Genomic DNA, 24451 nt, shown 5'->3' with positions numbered 1-24451 from the left:
TTAGAAGTACTAACAGTGTGCTTATTTATGTTCAGGTACTGGAACGTATTAGCCATCTTGTTGGCCTATACAGTCTGTATAATAAATTATGAATATGGCTTAATTCCACAGTACTGTAAAATTTATTATTTACAATTATTTGCATGTCCCTTCTTTCTCTTGCAGTTCTATAAAATGTGATAGGCAGTAAAAATGACTAAATACTGATTAATAAAAACTATTATAAATACATTATTCCCAAAAGGCTGATCTTCCTCCCCCAAGACCCTTCTGAAAATGGCTGTCTTCACCATTTGATGGAAAGACCTCAGAGTAGTGGCCTATCTGGCCACACAGTGAGGTGGGGAAGGTATTTTTATTTATTTTTTAAATAAATTTATATAGCCACTCAATTTACACATGGTGACTCCAGGCTGCTTCTGGGAATATTATTCTCCACGGTCTCACCAATCATTCATTAATTTAGTCAATCAACCAGACTTTGATGCTGCCCAACTCCAATCAACTCTGAGTCATTTTTCTAGTGGAAAAACGTACGGAGTAATGCTAGAAATTTTAGTCAATACATGTGGAAGATCTTAAGCTAGAGAAGGCAACCATAGCTAAATGCAATTTATTTGATTGAAATTAACATTACTTTTATTGAACAGTATTTATTAACTTTTATGCCTGACAACTGTATGTACAGCACCTCCAATTTCAACATAAATAATCTCAATGAAAATGTTTTTGTGCAAGTATTTTCAGTATTAGAACTCTTTCAGTTATATTTGCTGTCAAAGCAACCTAAGTCAACAAAAACGTCAGGTCTGTACTGTTTATGTGAATCTCGATAATCAAGACTTCATCATTCATTACTGCCAAATTCACTGGATCTACTAAAAGACAAAAGTGGTTTTTTTTTCAAGTTTAGGAATGCTGATGGCTTCTATAAACTATGAAAACCCAATCTTCCATCGGGATTAGGCTGCTATTAACCAAATCATTTGCAGTTCATAAAGACTAAAGTTTGAAGGGCTCTTAGTTAATGGGGACTGAAATAAAACAGTATTCAAGAATTACAGAAGATCCAGGCCAGCATGTGAACAAATACAAATTGCCATCAAACATTAAAACATCAACTCCTTTAATAACCATGGTCTAAAACAATAAGAATTGCAACTTTTTATATGGATTTCTCTGCAGACCTCAATATTTTTCAAAGACACCTAGCCACCTATAGTACCTTAACTTAAGGGGGTGGCCCCAACCACACAGCTTTTAGAAAGCAAGTTAAATCAATATTATTCCAACAGGTTTTAAGACCCATACTTCTTTTTAGGTGTCTTCCATAGTTAATTGAATGTCATTATTTTAATTGTTTTGTTTGTATTGTATTTTTCATGCTGCTCAGAATCCATGTGGATTTGGGCAGTCTAGAAATAGATAAATACAGTAAATAAATCATATATGCTTCAAATTAATTACGTTTCTCTGTTGTAATATTTTCGGGGCAGCCAGTTTGGCCAGATTTTTTCTCCTAGGTATCTTTGAGACTTTTTCTTTTAACTTGTTCCAATAACTTTTTTTTAAAAAAAAATCTCACATAAATAATCATTCTTATATCTGGGTTTTTTACAGTGAATTGCTAGTGCAGTACATTAGGAACCTCTGAGATAAAAATTAGGATAAAATAACATTTTAAATAAACATTTAAGTGCTAACTTGGCATTTTTCTCTAGTCCTGCCTCAGCTTGTATATCCTAAACTGATTCCATGCTGATCCCATAACCATTTTTCTTAAATTAATTAATCTCTTTATGTTACATAACTCCAATTATTTGCAACTTTGATCAATGTTTATTTTTTTTAGATCTTCTAAATTTAAACTGCCACAGACAAACTGCCTTCTTTTTTCTTCTATTTCATCCTACCATCTTCTCTCTTATTTTTGTCTTTTCCTTTAATACTCATGTTGAAACTGAGAGACCACAATGGTAAGACCTGCCTTAGGAATAAGCAGAGCCAATTGTGTATGAGCGTGATCTATCCTTTTAATGTATTGCAAACCTTATTTTGTCTCTTTGAGTAAGTGCTTAGCCATTTCATGCATAGCCTTTCAACATTAGAAGGACAAGGGTGTGGACCTGCCAATTAGGTGCTTTTTCTGGTGAAGTCAGATTCATTTCAGGCGTCCCACTGAAACTCTGAGCCTGACGCTTTCTTTAGGGAAATCTTTTAGTGGTGCCAATTTGTCTACAGTACAAGGTGTGGCTTATACTTGGCAACACAAATAATCAATCCTAATCCATTTCCCAGCTGAGCTGGAATCTTACTGCCTCCTTAGGGAATGGACGCTGTATTTCTCAGTAAGGCTTGACACTTCATGAGAGAGTTTGATAACCAGGAAACAGTTTTCTGTAGCTCCTTTGGCTGACCTCTGCCTCTCTCCAAAGCCTCGGCTGTGCCTTTTCATGGCATTGTGTTGTAGCTGGGTAGAGCAGCTGCACAATGGTAGGTAAAGACAAAGATGCTTTATGGAGTTGCAGAAAGATCTTGCACTCTCCAAAGAATCATTTGCCTTTGAATTGTTATAATGCCATACCATGCAATATGGAAACATTGATACGTCCACCTCAAAAGCCACCCAATGATGCTCCTCATTTTTCCCTTTTTTTCCAACTGCAATAGTGGCCAGAAGAGTTGGGAAGGCCAGTTTTCAATTCATAAACACCAACGAGACTTGAGCATGCCTGTAAGGGTCTATGACAATACACCATGGTCAACTCACCATGGCCAACTCGCTGCGGGACAAGATTTACACTGATATTAAAGACATAATGGAGTAGAACCATTAAAGAAAGGATGCAAAAGGAGGGACAGAATGAAATGTGAATGGCATAAATTAATTTTTTTATTTATTTTAAATAATTAAATAGAATTGCTAAATTGTCCCACAGCAAGTTGTCCCACTGTGAGTTGGCCATAGCAAGTTGTCCTGCAGCGAGCTGGCCATGGTGAGTTAGCCATGGTGTGTTGGCTGTGGCAAGGTGTCCACAGTTTTCAATTAAGGTGGCTTTGAGGGTCCACCTGCTTATAATAAATAGCTACAAATGCTATCTTTGCAGGGTCTCTTGTAGCTACAGATGCCTGCAGAAAAGGCACAAGAGGGGGGCGGCATCAAATGCGAACTCTTCCCTTTGTGTATTTGCATGTGATGGAGCTATCAAAGAGTAAGGCTTGTGCCATAATATCACAATGCATGAATTGTCATTGTAGGAATGAATGCCTGTGCCACTATTGGGATCTAATTAATGAGGGTGGAGAAAGTGAGAGCCTAGAAAGGCCTTTGAGGGCTGATAACTTTCTGAATAATTCACAAGATTACATTAACATTTACATGATTGCATGTCAAAGCCCCAAATATACCAGAGAGGTCTCTATTGAGGGGGGGGGGGGAACTGACAGTTTCACCTACAGAAAATAATGAACAATTCATACTTATGACCACTGCTATGTCCCAAGGTCATGTGATCCCCTTTTGCAACCTTCTGACAAGTCAATGGGGAAACCAGATTCTTAACAACCGTATTAATAACTTAACAGCTGCAGTGGATTTACTTACCAACTGTGGCAAGAAAGGTCAAACAATGGGGCAAAACTCACTTAACAAATGTTTCCCTTAGCAACATAAATTTTGGGCTCAATTGTGGTCATAAATCGAGGACTACCTGTATATAAATTTCCACTATGTCACCCACAGTTCTATATTCTAGAAAAGCACTGGCATTATCAAAGCAACTCTATTTAACTCTATCTTTTCTAATCCTGATTTTGATAGGTCTATAATTCTTTCCCTATCTGGCAGGGATGTCATAGACTTTAATTAATTAAGGTTTGTAACAAGATTTAAGATTCCCAGATGAAAGGCACAGCATGAGAGAAAAGTGTTATTAGTCATTGGTGTGATTGTCTTAGGACAGTATCACCTTACACAATACAGATCCTCTCAATGATTTAAAGCTGTTTGAAGTTTGATATGTATTCATAATTAAAAGAAGGATACTGTGGAGATACTCTCTTCAAGGCGTGACTGGGATTGTGAAAGATGAAGGAGGAGAGAATAAACTAGAATTAAACAGTTCCTTAGGCCAATTCTGTCTGCAGTTGTGTAAAGTGCATTCTTTTCTTTCTTTTGTTCTCAGGAGACTCCTCTCATTTAGGTAAAATAAAACATGATGGAGGAAAAAAAAGGTTCATTGTTGCTCTGATTCATGTTCCCTCACTATACATTTACACACACATTCACACCAGTGCTAATCCCTTTCATACATTTGCTCATAGGTTTCTCATAAGAAAAAATAAAAGGTGAAAGGTTCCTCTTACACCCCTTTCAGCCTAAAGGGGGGGGGGAAAGTAAGTCATTTCATCTGCTTAGCTAGAGGTGTGCCACCGATGCATTTTATTTATCAGTTTCAGTCATTTTATCTTAATGCAAACTTGCTTTCTCTGCAATTTCTTTTTTTAATGTTTTGATAATGTTTCCGGGTTTGTGGATCAGTGGGGGGGGGGAGAGAGAGGATGGTTCTATGTGAGGAGCCAGCAAGCATGCGCACATGCAGCTCCATTTGCGTGAGTGGTGTGCACATGTGCCTGCCACTCACACAAATGGAACATACACACACACACACACATACACACACCTGCTGCTCGCGCAAGTGAGAATGCATGTGGCGCACTTGCCAGCCGTTTCCACGGCCCAGTTGCAATCCCTGCACAGCCCACTAGCAGGCTGCAACCCACAGGTTGGGGACCCAGGCTTTAGTGGGTAATGCTTATTTTTCTCTCCCTGTTAAGTATTTTTTGCTATTAAGTCTCTGGACTTCGTTTTATTTATTTATTTATTTATTTATTTATTTATTTATTTATTTATTTATTTATTTATTTATTTATTTATTTATTTATTTTATTTAATTTAATTTAATTTGTATACTGCCCTTCTCCCGAAGGACTCAGGGCAGTGAACAGGGCCATAAATACCAAAATAACCAAAATACAAAATTAAAAACAAATTAAACCCTAGTGCCCAAATGTAAAAATAAATTATATTAAAACAATAATTAAAACCCAAACCCATCAGACCAGGCCGGCTTGTTCAAAAAATAGGTTTTTAGATCACGTTGGAAGGAGCAAAGGTCGGGAGCCATCCGGAGCTCAACCGGTAAACGGTTCCAAAGGTCAGGCGCACCCACAGAGAACGCCCTCCCCCTGGGAGCCACCAGACGGCATTCTCCGACTGGTGGCACCCTGAGGAGGCCCTCTCTGTGGGAGCGCACTGGGCGGAGGGAAGTTGATGCCGGCCGCAGGTGCTCCCTAAGGTATTCCGGACCCATGCCATGTAGGGCTTTGTAGGTCATTACCAGTATCTTGAATCTCACCTGGAAGGTAACCGGAAGCCAATGCAGTTCACGGAGCAGAGGTGTAATATGGGAGTATCGGGAGACCCCCAACACAACTCGCGTGGCCGCATTCTGCACCAGTTGGAGCCTCCGAGTGGTCTTCAAGGGCAGCCCCATGTAGAGAGCGTTGCAGTAGTCTAACCGAGAGGTCACGAGCGCATGAGTGACTGTACGCAAGGCATCCCGGTCTAGATAGGGCCGCAACTGGCGCACCAGGCGAACCTGGGCGAAGGCCCCCCTAGTCACAGTTACTATATGATCTTCTAAAGAAAGCTGTGAATCTAGGAGAACTCCCAAGTTGCGAGCCTTATCTACGGGGGGTAATAACTCACCCCCCATAGTGAGAGATGGAATGATCTGAATTTCCTGAGATGCTGGCACGTACAGCCACTCAGTCTTGTCAGGGTTGAGATATCAGACTTTCACCATAAAGATGCCTTTCTGTGATTGTTAAGATAGTTACATAGCACATGCAAGCTGGTAGAGCTGCACAAAAACTGTATCGGCGACTGACCCAAAGTAGGGTGACCAAACAGAAATTTGGCTCTTCTTGTTGCAGTGGGGATTAAGACTGCCATCCCTAAATAACATGGTTGTGAATAGCAATAGCGCTTAGACCACAGGTCTGCAACCCGTGGCTCCGGAGCCGCATGCGGCTCTTTCAGACGTCTCCTGCGGCTCCCAGTCCTCTGCCATGTGCAGTCCAAAAAAAAAAGTGGGACTAAAAAAGTTCAACCAATCAATTCAAATATGCAGGGTAGGTGCATATCTCACCTTGGCTCCACTCTTCAGTCAAACCCTGTTCTGCGCATGCGTGCATGTACGCGCATGAGCACACAATTTTTGCGGCTCCCAGTTTTTCCTTTTGTGAGGGAACCAGTTCCGAGTGGCTCTTTCACTGTTTCAGGTTGCTGACCCCTGGCTTAGACGTATATACCACTTCACAGTGCTTTACAGCCCTCTCTAAGCAGTTTACAGAGTCAGCATATTTCCCCTAACAATCTGGGTCCTCATTTTACTCAGAAGGATGGAAGGCTCAGTCAGCCTTGAGCCGGCCAGGATTGAACTCCTGGCTGTGGGCAGAGTTTGCCTGCAATGCTGCATTCTAACCATTGCGCCACCAGGGCTCTTTTAAAGCCATGGGAACCCCAGGACCATGCAGGTCATTAAGTGGGAAGAGGTGGGAGTCACAGCTAAGGAGTGTGAGGGGGTGAAGGTGTTCAATGGGCGAGGCCTGGGAGGCTGTTTGGGAGAAAAAGCAGAGGGAATTTACAGGAGCAATTTGCAACCTTCTCTGCTAGCTTCCCCAATGACTTTGTTTGTGGGAAGCTGGCAGAGAAGGCCACAAATAGTGATCATGTGCCACAGAGATACTGTAATGGCTATAAGGGTCATAACTCTCCCTTTTTTGTCATCATCAGAATTTTGAATGTTCTCTGAACAGGTGTTTATAAATCAAGTACTAGCTGTATTCCAGCAGGATTGCATGTAAATTGTTTTATACTGCTGTATTCATCACCATTATGACTTAAGACTTAAAAGAAAAGCTCCAAATTGAGACCAGCTCTGGGTGATGTCATATACACATTCATATTTTCCTTCATAAAACTATAGAAATAGTTTGTTTTGATTTCTTCCAGAATGCTTTACAATCCCCTAGTGTAGATACCAGCTCTGGAATTTCTATGTAGTCCCACATTCAAGATCAACTAAGGCTAAGTGGTAGATGGTGCAACTTATCTGAGCCCTAGGAAGATTCATTTCACTGAATCAATTTCAGGAGTGGCAATTTCTGCTCTATCTGAAGGCATTTGATAAAGACCGCCTTAAATCATATCATTTCTACCTGTTTGGTTCTGATAGACGAGGACTCAGAGCAGTTTAGTAATAACTGGTTTATTGAATACACATAAGTCAACTGGCAACTGTCAAATGTTGCAACCTTTTATAGTGGAACTGTTTGAACTGTAACCAATCAGCAGCGTTTATTTTCCCGCTTCTTGCTCATTGCAGCCAATGATTGCAGCAGAATCTCCCGCTCTAATCCAGCAAATACTGCAGGCTGCAATTCCCTTGTTAATAACTATGTACATACACAACACCCCTTACCCCCCAGTTGTTGTTATTTGTGAACAAAGTCTTTTAAGTATTTTGGAGGCCTGTGAATCCTAGAAGGGTATCTATTGCCCTGGCAGCTGGGGACACCTTTACCGGGTAGTCTGCTTGGCTGATTGTCTGTGTTGGACCTGGACTCTTGGTTGCCTGACTCTGAAGTTTCCCAATTGCTAATTTGTGAATTTGTGTTTGTTTGTGTTTGAAGATCAGTAGAGGCTGGCCTACTCCTCAAGGGTGTTACCCAATTGAACTGCCTAGCTTGTTGTTGCTGGTTATCAGAGGCTGAGTTATCTTGCAATTCGGCTTCCCCACTACCCGGCGTGTTGTTATCACTGACCCTGAATGTACTGTTCCCCACAAATCTGTTTTGATCCCCTTCTTCTGGTACGCATCCACTGGTTCTCTTTCTTAACTGATCTATGTGTCTCTTGCTACTCCAATTCCCTTCCCCCTCAATAGTGTATGACAGGGGCCCCAGAATTTCAGTAATCACCCCTGGGATCCATTTATCCCCAGATGCATAGTTTCTGGCCCATATCAAATCCCCCACTTTGAATGTTCTATTAGGAATGTCCAATTCAGCACTTGGTGGGAGTCTGTCTGGGTGTAATCTGTCCAATTTGGTGGTTAGTCTTCTACCCCACCTCATTTCAGCTGGACTTTTGCCGGTGGCAGTACATGGGGTCGTGTGTTGGGTCAGCAAGAACTCGGCCAGTCTTTGATGCCAGTCACCTCTGATGATTCTTTTTAATGCGTCCTTCGTGGTCCTCACGTTACGTTCAGCCAAGCCATTGGACGATGGGTGGAAGGGTGCTGATGTCTTGTGCTTAATCGAGTTGGCCTTGAGGAAATCCTGGAATTCAACAGATGTGAATTGTGGCCCGTTGTCAGACACAAGTATATCAGGTAACCCATGAGTGGCAAAGAGGCCCCTTAATACCTGTATGGTCTTACCGGAAGTCATGGAACTGACTGGTACTACCTCTAACCATCTGGAGAAACTGTCCACAACCACCAAAAATATCACCCCTTGGAAGGGTCCAGCGAAATCAATATGAATCCTGGACCACGGATTCCTAGCTAACTCCCATTTATGCGTGCGGATGTGTTGTTGTTCAGGCCTTGAGCGTTGACACTGATGGCAATTGGCAACACATTCCTCAATGTTATTGTCCAGACCTGGCCACCATAAGTGGCTCCTAGCTAACGCCTTCATGCGTACTACACCTGGGTGACCCTCGTGTAATTCTACTAGGATAGCGGGCCTATGGATTTCAGGAATAACCACGCGGTTTCCCCACAGTAAACATCCCAAATGAACTGATAGTTCATTTTTCCTTCTGACATATGGGATGTATTTGGCATCCGGATTGGTATTAGGCCACCCACTTAGAACCCAAGCCAATATCCTCCTTAGAACTGGGTCGGAGTTTGTTGCCACAGCTATATCTTTGGCTGTTAAGGGCCAGTCCGGGATGTCATGTAGGGACATTATTTGCCCCACAGGGGCAGGGTCATCCTCAGTTATGTTTAAGGGCAACCTGCTCAGAGCGTCCGCGTGCCCCATGTCCTTGCCGGGTCTGTATTGGAGAGAGAACGAATATGCTGAGAGGAAGATGGACCATCTCAGCATTCGGGGTGACATGATTTGGGGAGTCTGTTTATCCGTGGTGAATAGGCCCAACAGGGGTTTGTGGTCAGTTAGTATGGTAAAGTTCCTACCATACAGGTAGTCATGGAACTTTTTAACTCCTGCCACAATTGCCAATGCTTCCCTGTCAATCTGCGCATAATTTCTCTCAGCTTTGGTCAGTGTCCGAGAGTAGTATGCAATTGGTCTTTGTATCCCATGGTTGTCTAAATGGCTGATCACGGCCCCCACACCATAAGGTGAAGCATCACATGCTAGGTAAATGGGTTTATTTTCAATGAAATGAGTTACAGTGGATTGGCTGGAAAGAATGTCTTTTAATGTTTGGAAACTCACCCTATGTTTGTTAAGCCATTGCCATGGGGTTTTTTTATCTAAGAGCCTATGGAGAGGTTCTGCAATGGCAGCTTTGTGAGGCACAAATGTGTGGTAAAAATTTACTAAACCAAGGAAGGCTTGTAATTCTGCCTTGTTTTTTGGTTCTGGTGCCAATTTAATTGCCTTGATTTTATCAGGGGTAGGGTGAATTCCATTCTTGTCTATTTTAAACCCTAGAAATTCAGTGGACTTAACCCCAATGCTGCACTTTTCTTTTTTTAGTTTTAGTCCAGCCCTTCTGAACCTTCCCAATACCTGTTCCAGTCGTTCCACTAACATTCCTTCATCTTTTCCAGCTATCAGGACATCATCAAAGTAAGGGCATACACCAGGTATGCCCTTTAAGGTCCTCTCCATCACTTCTTGAAAGATGCCTGGAGCTGCTGCAATACCGAATTGCAGTCTGTGGACCCGGAACGCCCCCTTGTGGGTAACAATCGTCTGTGCTTCTGCAGCCTCTTCAGAAACAGTCAATTGTAAGTACGCATGCGCCAAGTCTAACTTGGCAAACATGGCGCCGTCCTGGATCGTCGCGAGGACCTGCTTCACCGTCGGGACCGGGTAAGCATGTTTTTTCATTCCAATGTTGAGGGTGGCTTTGTAGTCAGCGCAGATTCTCACATCCCCATTGGGTTTGAGGGGTGTGACAATCGGCGTTTCCCACAGGCCTCCCTCAACGGGTTCTAGTACCCCTTGGCCTACAAGCCGGTCGAGCTCGGCCTCGATTTTTTCCTTCAGCGCGAAAGGCACCCTTTGGGCCTTAAGCCTGATGGGTTTCACGGATGGGTCTAGGTTAAATTTAATTGGGGGGCCCTTGTATTTACCAAGAGACCCGTCGAATACGTCTGCAAACTCGTTGCAGACTGATTCGAGGGTCTTATTTTTAATTATTGAATTTATTCCCCCAACCCAAATGCCCAGGGCAGGGAACCAGTTAAGGCCAATTAGACTAGTCCTATGCCCTTCAGTAACTATTAAATCTAAGACCCCCTTAAAATTCTTAAATTGAACTCTAGGACTGATTTTCCCTTTTATTTTTATTGGGCTTTTCTGGAAATCTGTTAATTGGATATTTGTTGAAGTCAGTGGAATTTTTCTTCCACTTAATTGTTCAATTCTCTCCAGGGTTTCACTGGAGATTATTGACACTGAAGCTCCAGAATCTATCTCCATTCTGCAAGGAACCCCTTGCAGATGGACTATGATTTTTAATTTTCCGTCTGGAAAATTACTGTTTTTCCCTGTCCTCCTGTGACTGACACCTGCCACCTCCCCTAGGTTGGGAATTCTAGCCCTGAATCTAGGGAACTCTTTGCCACTTAAGTACGGGGTCACCTTACCTTCGGGCCACACATCCACTTCGTTAAGGCGGTTATCTCGAGCACGGCTCCTGCAGATGGCCTGGATGTGGCCGGTCTTCCCGCAGGCCCTGCACTTTGCGTTCCGGAAACGGCAAGATGCGCGGGGATGGTTGCCTCCACAGCTGCCACACCGGTTTTGGCTGTCGTTGTCTCTTGGTCGGGTTGCGGTGTCCTTCCAAGGTCGTTGTGCCCTGGTCGCTTGTCTCTGCGGCGTTGCGGGTTGTTGCCGGCGGTTAGGCTCGGGCCCCTCGGTTCTGGTCAGTCTTGGCGCCATTTTACCGAATCGCCTTGAGACTTCGGCGATCTCGTCCTCCCACTGCTGATCCACCTCCCCACAGTCCACATAGCCTTCCTGGTTGATTTCTGACGCCGCTGCCATGCTACTGCGGGGGGGGTCGCGATACCCGGTAGACTCATACGTCAAGAGTTCGTCTAGCACTTCCTGCAGATCGCCGGTGGGTTTAGCAATTATTCGGTTTTGTAGCTGTTCATCTCGTAAGCCCAGTACGACTCGGTCCCGAATTCTTATCTCTAAATTATCGTACTTGCATCGTACTGCGGCTTCCCTGACGGCAGCGACAAATTTTTGGATGGATTCACCCGGTCTCTGGTTCCTTTTCTCGAAGATGCGGCGCCAGAACAGCTCCGATCTTCTAGGCGTGAAGTGGACCTTTAATTTGGCTAAAAGGTCGGCGTAAGGCACACTAGAGACTGGTTGCGGTTGACACAGTCCGACAGCGATTCTGTAGACCGGTGTGCCGCAAATCGTTAATAAAGCTGCCGCCTTTTTCCTGTCGTCAGTGATTCCGTTCACTAACAGGAACCCTTCTACTTGTCCGATGTACTCTTCCCAATCCTCGGGGAAGTTTGGGTCGAATTCCTTCAATGACCCTATTTGCGCCATTCGGAGAATTTTTCTTCGCCGCGGCCGCTCGGTTGACTGTGACACGTTTCAAATTTGCCGCCTTCGCGCAACAAATCGACGATTCTCTGGTCTTCTGTCTATCCCACCTTCGTCGCCAATTTGTTTGGTTCTGATAGACGAGGACTCAGAGCAGTTTAGTAATGACTGGTTTATTGAATACACATAAGTCAACTGGCAACTGTCAAATGTTGCAACCTTTTATAGTGGAACTGTTTGAACTGTAACCAATCAGCAGCGTTTATTTTCCCGCTTCTTGCTCATTGCAGCCAATGATTGCAGCAGAATCTCCCGCTCTAATCCAGCAAATACTGCAGGCTGCAATTCCCTTGTTAATAACTATGTACATACACAACACTACCCTTCTACATAAAAAGTATCTACCAATAGTGAAATTCCAGGGGAAAGGGTTCCACCATATATTTTTTTCTTTGATATTCAAATTGACTTTGTAGGGTTTTTCCCACCTCTCCTCTAAGAAGAGATTGCTTCTAAAGTAGCATGTAGAAGGAAGAGGTTGCTATATCATGTGCCTGATAGACTTTGAATAATATACAAGAGGAGATAAATTGCCTTACTGTTGTTGTTCTATGGGTACAGAACCTCCACAAAACTCACTAGCTTGAGGGTTTTCGAATTACATTTTCAGTGGACAGCGTTTTGCCATACTTCCTGTACAGATTTCTCCATAGTGGTAAATGTCTCTGCCATTTCATTTCTCACTGTAAGGAAAGCAGCTGGATTTACATGTGACTGGCATGGCATAGCTGCATTGACAGAATCTTCAAAATAATTTGTTCTGCTCAAAATTGACATTGATGAAGACCAAAGTCCATCCTGCAACAGCCAAGTCTGTCACTTCCTAGGACTGGGCCACTTCATCTTGCTACTCATCCCAGGTTCCTAAAATGATTTTGTTAACTTTGGTTGGCATATTTTACAATTTATGAGCAACCAATTATTGCTTACACAGTATCAGTGAATGGACAGGTTCCTATTTCAGAATGGACTTCAGGAGTTGAGTATGGCAAACTGCCAACATACCATTCTGATTTTGTGCAATTGTGTTGAGCAAGGGAGTTCATATTCTCCATGTACACAAATGTATTTTCAATTCATTTACAGTTTCTACTAAGAGGATGTGTACATATTGCAGTTTACCAGGAGAATGACCTGTGGTTTAATCAGTTTTAATGAATTCTTATCTTGCTCCATTCCATCCATCACTGTAAAGGTTAGCAGGGTGCAGGTCAAAATATGGATACAGTACAGTATGGATAGTGAACTGCAAACCCAACTACATGATATATGCTATGAACATAAGAACTGCTACTTGAAAGAACTCAAATAATGTAATACTTCATCTTAATGGCAATGAATGAAAACTTCACTAATCAAGTTTATCCCTATCATATAGCTATTAAAAATCTTTTGATCTAAAAACAGATCTGCATTAACTTGAAGTGATAAAATGACTTGAGACTTGTATCAGTCTTGCAAATAATCCTACAAAACTGAGGTACTTTTCTTCATGCAGCAATCAGTATAGAAATGCAGGTCTCTCTAATCAGTTGATACAAGAAATACATTTCATCAAAGTGAGAGAGAAGAGAGAGGATCATTAGGACCAACTAACATGTCTTTCCTCTCCCTAATCTTTATTTGAAGTGCAGGGACAACCATTTTAATCAAATTATGGCTGAAAAGAAAGAGTAGAAATTTCCTTTCATTCCTGTATATTAAAATCCAAAGGAACCTCCCACAGCATCTGGGATTAAATTTAAAAAAACAAAACAAATTTATATGACAAAGATGCAAGCCACAAAATTAATCTCTGTGTTGTAATCCTCCGATGGCTGCTCCAAGAACACAGTGCCAACATCTCAAAGAGAGTTCTGCAAACATCTCTCATTCATTTTCACAGAGGAATCTAAGATTAGATCTGCTCACACCAAGTATTTATTACATCTCAAAACAATGGCAGACATTCTGGCTTCTGTGCAACCTACTTTTCTGTTCTGATCATTAGGAAATACATATAAATGTAATACAAGGCTGGAGGAAAAGTTGGCCCGCCCATTGCTAAACATTGCTCAATTTTTGAAGACTGTCTTTTGAAAGTCAAGATGCTGGTACTCCAGGTTTTCAGACTCCATGTTCCTGATTGATTTAAGGTAATGCAGACTGACTGGAGGAGTGCCCCTTTGATTACAAGTGCAGATTCTCCTACTATTTCCCCCATTTAACCCCCCCTCCCAATATGCCATGCTTCTTTTCCAAAATCTTTACAAAAAGTAAATTGCAAGATCTAATCTGGGTCAGTCACTGCGTCCTGAGGAGCTTTTGGACTTGTGATGGAGCCCATCTTCAGGGAATTTCTCTCTACTGGAATATGTGCTTTGGGATATTTTCTATGCTTCGTATTTATGTGGTGCCTTCCTATTAGTTAGTATGTTGATGGCCGGTGATTGGCTGTTGTTTCCTTGGCTGCCAAACCCTCAGCTCCTAAATATCTGATAAGCTGATGGTAAATCAGCACTCCTATTGACTGACAAGAGGCCCATTTCCCAGCTTCAATCCTTTCCCTGGCTATCTTTGTACGTGCACAGCCAATAATCTTAGTAGCTGCAAAATTGAATGTATGTCCTTGTTCATTGCAATGTGAGACTACCAACGAGTTTGGGACTCCTCATCTGACCACTCACTTGTGTTCTTGCAATCTGGTGGTTAGCTTTTTGGTATGTGGCCTCCAGGTGGTATGTGATGCCTACTTGCAGATGTTGGAAGCTGTGTTCTACTGCTTCCGAAATGGTTTTGATGTATAACAGGGTGTGCCATATAGTTGGTCTTGTACCTTCTTTCTTCCTTTCTCTCCTTTATGTGTTACGCAGGCATCTTGTAATAAATGCTTGTGGGTAACCATTCTGCCTGAACTGATCACATAGATACCTTCTCTCCAATTGTTTAGCTTGCTGGGTACTACAGTGGGTTCTTACCCTGCCAAATAGTGTTCTGACACAGCTCTTTTGTGTGACAGTGGATGGTTACTGTTGAAATTAAGAACACATGGAGTGTTGGTGGCCTTGCAATAAACTGTGGTTTCTAGGCTTCCATCTTCCTGCCTGTTGACAAGCACATCTAAAAATGATAATTGTCTGGCTGTTCCTTCCTCCATTGTGAATTGTTTGTCTGGGAAGATGGAATTAATGAAGTTATGAAAGTCATTCAGTGCATTTCTTTTGATGATGACAAATGTGTCATCCATGTAGCGGCACCAAAATTTAGGTGTGGCATTTTCAAATGCATGCTCTTCTAGTTTGCGCAGGAACTAGAACTTTCTTTTACAGTCTGATTAAAATAGTTGTGCCTACATGTGGAAAAGATCTGGAACATCATAAACTGAATTTAATTGGATCATAAACTGAACAAGTGCCAATCATGTAGTGTAGCTGCCAAACAAGCAAATTCAATCTCAGCCTGAAGTAACAGTACTATGGCAGAATCAAGAGACATCATTGTTTCTGGTTGGTTAGAAACCAGACGTAGTCATTGGTCCGATTGAACCAAGAATATTGCATTCATTGACAAAGTCAAAAGGATTATGGCCAGAGAAGATTAACCAACCAACAACTAGAGTATAAAGTTATCAGAGACATTGAGTATGTTTAGTTGTGAGAAAAAAAGTGTCGGTCCTGCCATCTTCAGCATACTTCGCTTCTCTGGCATCCTGCAAGGGAGGGGAGAGGCAATTGAGGAAGTAAGGAATGGGAATGGGAATGGGCAGGAAAAAGCAGGGGGATGACAAGGTGACAGGAATCAGAGGTGTCAATCCAGAATAAACTGGTCAATCAAAGAGGGAGCCTGAGATCCAAATGCAAAACCAGAGAGGCTCCAAACCTCAAAGCCATTCCCAAAACATCAAAAACAAATGCTATTGGACACTGATGGATTGGTCAAGTGGGGAGGACCAGGGAAAGGGAGAAAATGCAAACTTTGTGCATGAATACTCAGATCTAGCTTTGCTTATGCTATAACCTCTTGTCTTTAGCAAAAGAACCTTTTACTTCAAAAAATGGAGTTGAGGATCTTTCTTTCCTAAATGTCCAAGTTGGGACAAGCCTGACAAAAAAGCTTGGGGAGGCACAATATCTGACTTCAAGTAACTGTGAAAGGCCATCATGCAGAAGACAGTACAGAATTGATCAGAACTGTCCAGAAGACAAGAGAAAGAAACAAAAGGTCTATATTTCAAAGAAGTCGATTTCAACTGGACATCAGGAAAACTTTCCAAATGGTACATATTATTTAATAAAGAAACAGAAGGCCTTGGGAGGAGCCAAGTGTTCTTTCATTGGAGGTATTGAAACAGAGACTGAATGACCATCCATTGGGGACATCAAAAAATTGGATTCTTACTCTATGCAGGGGCTTGCAGTAGATGGTTCCCAGGATCCCTTGCAACCCTTAAGTTCCATGGTTTGCCATGATGAAATGAAAGAAAAACTCAGCATAAAAATTCAGTTTACATCTTATAAATAATGATGTGACTTCTTCTGAATCCATTCTGGCTCTTTTTCATAGTTATTCTAGTATAGTGTTAGAAGGTCCAAGGAACTGGATTAAAGAAATAAGGATCACAAGATGAACATCAGTCATGAGGGTAACATGAATTGTTCCCAGAAAAGATGAGATTAGTGTTTAAAATATATTTGATGGGAAAACAAGAGACAAATGACCTTATATATGAAGTATACTATGGTCCAAAAATTTCACCAACAGTTATTATACATATAATTAATACAGATGAAGAAGAGCGTTTTCAAAGTTTAGACTGTAAAACGCTTAATAAAACAGTAATCAGAGAACAAATACTAAGAGATGAATGGAGAGGTTTAATTCGTCACTATTCTGCAGTTACTGAATCAAAGAAACACAAATAATTATGTACCATTAAGACTATGCCATTTTAATGAAACTAAGAAAACACCCTTATTAAGGAAAGCTTTTTTGATCTTGCTTGTTTATTACACAATGAGTCAAAACTTGAGGGAATTTCTCTGGAACCAAAAGATCATTCATATTTCCTGACAAACCTTCAGAAAAAATAAATCTTCTTGTGATTAGAAAACCCTTTTAAGTATATGATGTGATTATGTCTCCTACCTAATCTCTGAAATATGGGTGGCCAAACCATATATACTTGTTTCCTTATAACAAGGCGCCCATTGGGCGCCTTCTTCTTGCCTCCCTCACATAACCTCAATTTCTACACATTTTTTTTAAAATTAAGAACTCCACTGCAAAATTGGAAAATGTAGACATTGCTGTAGAACCTCATTCTATTTCATGAATAATTGGAGATACAGTGTATATTTGAGTAAATTTAGTTTAAGTCACAATCTAAACAAATGTTTCCCCTACCTCTGATCTCAAATACGATCAAAGTAACTACCGTAGTAACATCTTTATACATTACAGAGAAAAGAAGAATCTTCAAGACACTAAGATAAAAAAAATCTATTAGAAAAGTTGAAAGTCAATAGGATGCTAAATAGGATGGCCCATATGGGCTTTTCTACCAAGTCTCTTGTCCCCATTTAATTTTTAAAAAAATAACTTTTAATATTAACAAATTGAAAGCATCAGTCTCCCAAATCATCTTCATTTCCTATACTTGGATGCTACAAAAGCTTCATGGGTCTTTCAAGAAGATAAAGATGGAGAACAGCTCCAGCCATTTGCTCTCTTTGCCCTAGAAAAGGGACAAAAGTTGGACCTGACAGTAACTACTTTCAGGGGCCACATAACATGCATTTTGAGACTGCAGTTAGTCATTTTGTAAATGGTCAAAGTATTTCCCGCCATCATAAACAATTCCCCTGAGTGATCATATCATGGATTTTCCAGGTTCAAATTGACCCACTGACCCAAAAGGGGTGAGGAATCTGCACTGCCAAATAGTGATCGAGACAAATAAGGTAATTAAAGGAGAAAAAAAAAACCAAACAATGTAGAGTTAAAAGGTCGTCTGGATGAACGACGCTAATAAAGGTATAATTGTGACCCTCAAATTAGACATTCTGCAGTTAAACCAAGGTTCATTCATTTCATTTCATTTCATTTTATTAAATTTATATGCCGCCCTTCTCCCTGAGGACTCAGGGTGGCTCACAACAATAAAAATTAAAAAACATAGAGTAAAAAAATTTAAAAGAGAATTAAACAATAAATACGAAATTACAAAACAATTTAACCCAGTAAAAGCCTAATTAAAAATCGTAGTCAGTCCAGGCCTGCTTGTTCGAATTCAAACCAATTTAGTACCAAATTATTATATACTACATGGCACTGTGCTCCATTATAGCACAATATCATTCACAATGACTAATTGTGGCTCTATGGGATGTCAGGCACAACATTCCTCCATCTTTTGTAATCTTTTTAATTAAAGGAGTCAAAATAGAACATAAAAGATTAATTTCTCAGCTATCCCAAAGCTTTTTAGAACACCTCTATGAATAACCAAGTTGGGCTAGAGAGTTTGTATATGGATTCTCATTTGACTAGAGAATCTTCAGGATCAAATCTGGGAGATAAAAACCAATATTTCAGATAAGGTTTGGGAATAAGCAACTACAGCAGACCAGGCTTTCGACTGGAAGTGAGAAGGCTATTGAAAGAGAACTTTAGCTGAGGTTCTCCTTTGCTTTGGGGTTTAATTGTTGTAAACTTCCTAAAGTTGCTGATAAGTAGAACTATAGACAATCGATGAGTAAGAATAATAAATAATAATAAAATAATAATAATAAACCTTTATTGTCAAAGTACAACATGTGTACATTGAGATTAGCTGAGCCTCCCCCTGTTGCTCTCTCCCCCCAACACACAGTGACAACAAACCCTCCATCCCACCACACCATGTGAACCAACTACACCACACACCGGCCTCCCAAGTCAATTCTGCATAAGATTATGTCCCATTTAAAAGCCTAACAGCCCACGGGTAAAAGCTATTTTTCAGCCTGTTGGTACGGCTGGCTATATTCCTATATCTCCTACCCGATGGCAGGAGAGTAAAGAGATACCGTCCAGGGTGTGAGTCATCCCTGAGAATCTTCCTCACTCTTCCAAGGCAACGAGCCCTGGCGATGTCATCCAGTGGTGTCAGGGAACAGCCCACAATGTCTTGTGCTGTGCTCACTACCCTCTGTAATACTTTCCTATCCACGGCTGTCAGACCAGCATACCAAACCACAATACCATACGAGAGGACGCTCTCTATAGTAGACCGGTAAAAGAGGGTCATTAGCTGTTGTTCTACCCTGTTCTTCCGCAAGACCCTAAGAAAGTGAAGCCTCTGTTGGGCCTTTCTAGCCACCTGAGTTGTGTTAACTTTCCAGGTCAGATCTTCACAGAGGTAGACTCCCAGAAATTTAAAGGAGGAAACTCTCTCTACACAGTTCTCTCCGATTTGAAGTGGGGCAGGTTCCTCCTTTTTTCTCCGGAAGTCTAACACCATCTCTTTCATCTTGCCAATGTTTAGGTGCAAGTTGTTGTTACTACACCATATGGATAGTTTTTGTACCTCCGCCCTATATGCTGTCTCATCCCCACCTGTAATAAGACCCACCACAGTTGTATCATCTGCGAACTTGATTATCGCAGTGGATGGGTCAGATGATACACAATCATAAGTGTATAAAGAGTACAGTAGTAAGCCAAAAAAATTAAGGCATGAGGTAAGAATTAAAAAATCCCCTGTAACTAAATTGGCATATATAAATGCCCTTCACGATTGTACTCCGTGTCTTTTTATCTTTTTGGCCTCAAAGCCAATCTTCCTTCTCTTGTTTCCATGTCTGATTGGCATTCTTCTTTCAGCTCTTCCTCTTCATCGTTCCACTAAACATCCTTCTCCATGTCTCCCATCAGCTTAACACTCTTCTATGGCATCCCATAACATCAATTCTTTTCATGCTGCCTTATCCTTTTTCCTTACATCTGCTTTCATTTCATTCTGTTGTGAGATTAGTCAACCTTCTAATATTTTTTCATGCAGGACTCATTTTTTACAGACATTCCACTTTTCCTCTAGTTTCATTACTTCTTTTCTTCTTTTTCTGTGTCCATTTTTTTCTCAAGATCCTTCCTGGATGTTACAAAAATGGCCTGTCCTATGTTCATAACTTCTCATCCTTTGTATCTTTCATTAATGCTGTCAACTTTCAATCACAAAACTGACATTAATTTCATGTCAACTTCCGAAATAACTCTGGGTGGCTTACAAACATTAAAACTAGGAGACGTTAATCTTCAAAACAAACATTTTCTAAGCAGATACTCACCAGTCATCATTCCAATTCACCTTTGGGTCACCAAAATGGTTTATTAACTTTTTCTACTTTTCCAGAATTTTTTCTTACCCATTCACATTGTCTAATCAAAAAATTTTTTTCTTCTGGAGTGAATATAGCACAATTTCTACCCAGACTCCTTCCTAATTTTTCCATGTATACAATCTAATTCATAGGAGTATTACATGTCACTATCTTAAGGATTCCAACCTACATTACACTCATTCATATTTTCTGACATACATTTTGAAAATTAAACCTATACGTCATCTTCCCTACAGGTATTCCTCAACTCCATTCCACAAAATCATTCTCAGAATAGAGTTGGAAGGGACCTTGTAGATCATGTAGTCCAACCCCCTTCTCAAGTAGGAGACCTTATGGCAAGTGGCTGTCCAGTCTCTTCTTGAAAGCCTCCAGCGATGAAGCACCCACAACTTCTGAAGGCAAGCTGCTCCACTGGTTGATTGTTCTCACTGTCAGAAAATTTCTTCTTATTTCTGGATTAAATCTCTCCTTGATCAGTTTCCATCCATTGTTCCTTGTCTGGCCTTCAAGTGCTTTGGAAAATAGGTTGTTTCCCTCTTTTTGGTGACAGCCTCTTAAATATTGGAAAACTGCTATTATGTCACCCCTGGTCCTTCTCTTCACTAAACTAGCCATGCTCTGTTCTTGTAACCATTCATCATATGTTTTAGCTTGCAGCCCCCAAATAGTCTTTGTTGCTCTTCTCTGCCTGCTTTCTAGACTCTCAACATCTTTTTTATTGTGTGGTAACAAAAACTGGATGCAATATTCTTGGTGTGGCCTTACTAAGGCTTTATAAGGTGGTACTAGTACCCCATGCAATTTTGATTCAATCCCTCTGCTAATGCAATTTAAGATTGCATTGGCATTTGGTCAACAAATGGTCAATTCATTCAGATTTACTTTAGCTTTTATTTTTCTCTAACGTCACAAACATGCCTATTTTTTAATTTGTTTCATTTATTAGTTCAAAGGCATCCATTCTTTTGATGTCACAGCCCTGTTCATGTTCATAGATCCAGAATTAGCCAAAAAATCCATGACCACATTACTCCATAGCACACCTGACTTAACCAAATACATGAAGATTAAAATATCCAGGATTATTAATCTCATAAACCTCTGTCTAACCATATACTTCCAATACGATGGGCAAATTTACCAACAAATTAAAGGTACATCTATGGGATCCCCACTTTCAGCACTTATAGCAGAGTCATCATGCAACATCTTAGAAGCCATCAAACTGCCACAAATGCAACCCCAAAAATGGATAAGATATGTAAATGAAACCTTCACCATAATAAAAAAGGCCAATTGGAGAACACCCACAGAACCATCAATAACATTTTTTAAGGAATCCAGTTTACTAGAGAAGAAGAAAAGAATAACTTCTTACTCTTCCTGGACATCCTGATCAGCAGAGACCACAATGGCAAACTAGAAACACAAGTGTATGGAAAAACTATCCATACCAATCAGGCGCCCCACTACCAAAGCAACAACCCAACCTGTCACAAGAGAAGCTGCCTAAGGACTTTATTTAATGAGCCCAAACGCACTGCAGCAACCTAGAACAGCAGAAAAAGGAAATAGAGCACCTATAGCACAACCAACACAAACCCTTAAAAGAATTACAGTGCCATACATCAAGAATATCTCAGAAACTGCAGACTACTACAATCACATGGAATCAGTGTAGCACACAAGTCAACTAAAGTCTTCAAAACATCCTAAGCAAACCAAAAGACCCAGCAACCCCAGAAGAAAAAACAGGAGTCATCTTCAATATACAGTATAAGGACTGCAACAACCACTATGTAGGACAAACAGACAGAAGGACTGGCAAAATGCATCCAACTAGCAGTCAGAAGACATGATGAAAACTCTTTAATTTCACAATGAATAGACAGACTTAACCATAGTTTCAATTGGGAAAATGTGACCATCCTAGACAAAGCCAAGTCCAAAAATGCCAGGGAATTTCTAGGAGCCTGGCACTCTGACAAATTAGCCATCAATAAGACACACAGACATTAACAACCTCTATAGACTATGTAAACAATCAACCACCCAGCAAAGTAACGAAAAGACCAAGAACCTCTCCACCAGCAATCAACACTCAGATCAGCATAGATTAACTCCAGGATTAGCATCAGACCAACAATCAAATATACAATACCCCAAACAAGAAACTGTCAAAGAAGCCAACAGTAAATAGCCCAACCAAAGAATCTCTAAGACCATCCCTATCAACACTAACAGGGCAAGCCACCAGAATATAAACTGACAGCAAACCACACCCCTTACTAGCACTAATGACATTACCTAGTTTGGGTAATGAAACATCTTCAAGAAAACAAGAAAACTCAGAGAACACCAAGGGTCCCTCATTTCAACCCTGAGCTACAAATATTCTCCTTTATTGGTATTTATTAGTTCACACTCTTCACATCCCAAGTTACAGTTTTTCATGTCCAACAGTCATCCCCAATACACACACCCACACACATCTATATATACTTATGTATACCCATATTCACCTGTGTGTGTACGTGTGTGTGTGTGTGTGTGTGTGTGTGTATGTGTGTATATATATATATATATATATATATATATATATATATATATATATATATATATATATATATATATATATATATATATATATATATATATATATATATATATATATATATACACATAAATATCAATCAAACCTTCCACAACAAGCAATTTTATGCAAAACAGAAAAAGAATCAACAGATGAAACAATGTGTGAGGACTTCCACTGCCTGTGGGTTTGGGAATGCTCCATAACATATAGTACTTTTTAAGAAGATAAAGAAAGCAGATTAGATAACCAGATCCAGACTAACTATGCCACATGAAGAATTTTCTGTTCTGGTAAGGGCAGTAAACAGTCTCTTCTGGTACAATTTTGCCAAAACGTCACAAATGCAACCAAAGCCCAGATTTACCCTGTGCGTGCTTATGATATTTTATGCAAGGTCTGATTTTTAATGAACAGACATCTTGTAAACATACATTCCATTGCCTGTGTGCCATTAGTTATGTAGCTGTGGAGAAAACAGGTTGAAGAAGTGACAAATTACAACTTACTAAGCTATTGTTTAGTTTAAGCAGCACTTAAAATCGTAACATTAACTCTCTTGTTCCAATGGCATATTTAGAACAGGTGTGGGAACTTTCTTCCTGGCTCCCAACTTTGAAGGGATGGCAAGGGCCATGGTGGGCCAAACCATGTCATAAACAGGCATGGACAAACTTGGGATATTTTTTTTTGCCTCCATGCCAAATCTATTTTACAGTATATACTGCAATGTTTATGTTTTTTCTACCTCAAAATGGTAAGAAACCATGCTGTGGAATTTTGATAATTAGGTAAAGCAGGAAAGAAGGGGTTCCATGGCTACAAGTGGCCTCAAACTTCCATGTTTGCTTTATGGCAATCGGTGCTGGATAGAAGGATTTGCATTCAGCAAATTTTAAAACAGACATAACAAAACACCTATCTCCAACTTAATATTCAGATGCCCTGGATTTCCATGCCCTGGATTGCCAGCCTGCATATTAGGTTGAAGTTCAACCTAGAGGAGATGAAATTGGGAAAGGTATTTGACTTCATTGTCCATTTGTCTTGATATCTTTTTCTTCAGTCTCTGACTGACTGCCTGTGTCAAGGAAAAATAATTCTAGCATAACTTAAGTTTTCCTTCTTAATTAATAAAGATGATTTATATCAGGGCTTTTCAACCAGTGGTACGGGTACCACCTGTGGTACATTGGCACCTGGCAGGTGGTATGCAGCAATCCTAGAAAAGTGGTAGCGGGGGAGGGGAATGAGCTGAACCAGTGGCAGCACCTCACAAGCCTGAGTGAGAGATGGCTGGAGCTGCAGGGCTGTCAGGGCTCAGCGGAAGCGCCAAGATCAGCGCCAGGCTCTAGCTGGAGCTCGGCACTGATCCTGGTGCTTCTGAGCCCAGAAGAAGTGCCGATCAACTGGAATGTTGCAGCATCTCCAGGGTCTTGTGATTTACATTCAGATGCTTGGCAACTGATTCATATTTATGATGGTCACAGTGTCCCAGGGTCATGTGAAGTGACCAAAACCTGCTGCAACCACCCAGCAGATGGGGGAATAAAAACCAAACACCCCCCCACCCCACCCCCGCTGCCAATCC

The 24451-nt window shown here is 40.9% G+C and overlaps 1 protein-coding gene across 1 annotated transcript in view; it reads right to left on the bottom strand.

Moving 5' to 3' along the window:
- ABCC4 (ATP binding cassette subfamily C member 4 (PEL blood group)) overlaps nucleotides 1-24451 on the bottom strand; it is a 220790-nt gene that overhangs the window by 22920 nt on the left and 173419 nt on the right. The gene's annotated exons all lie outside the window — the stretch shown is intronic.

This window comes from Vipera berus (genome assembly GCF_964194415.1).
Source record: "Vipera berus genome assembly, chromosome: 4".
NCBI lineage: Eukaryota > Metazoa > Chordata > Lepidosauria > Squamata > Viperidae > Vipera > Vipera berus.
This window is presented reverse-complemented; position numbering and strand designations above follow the sequence as displayed.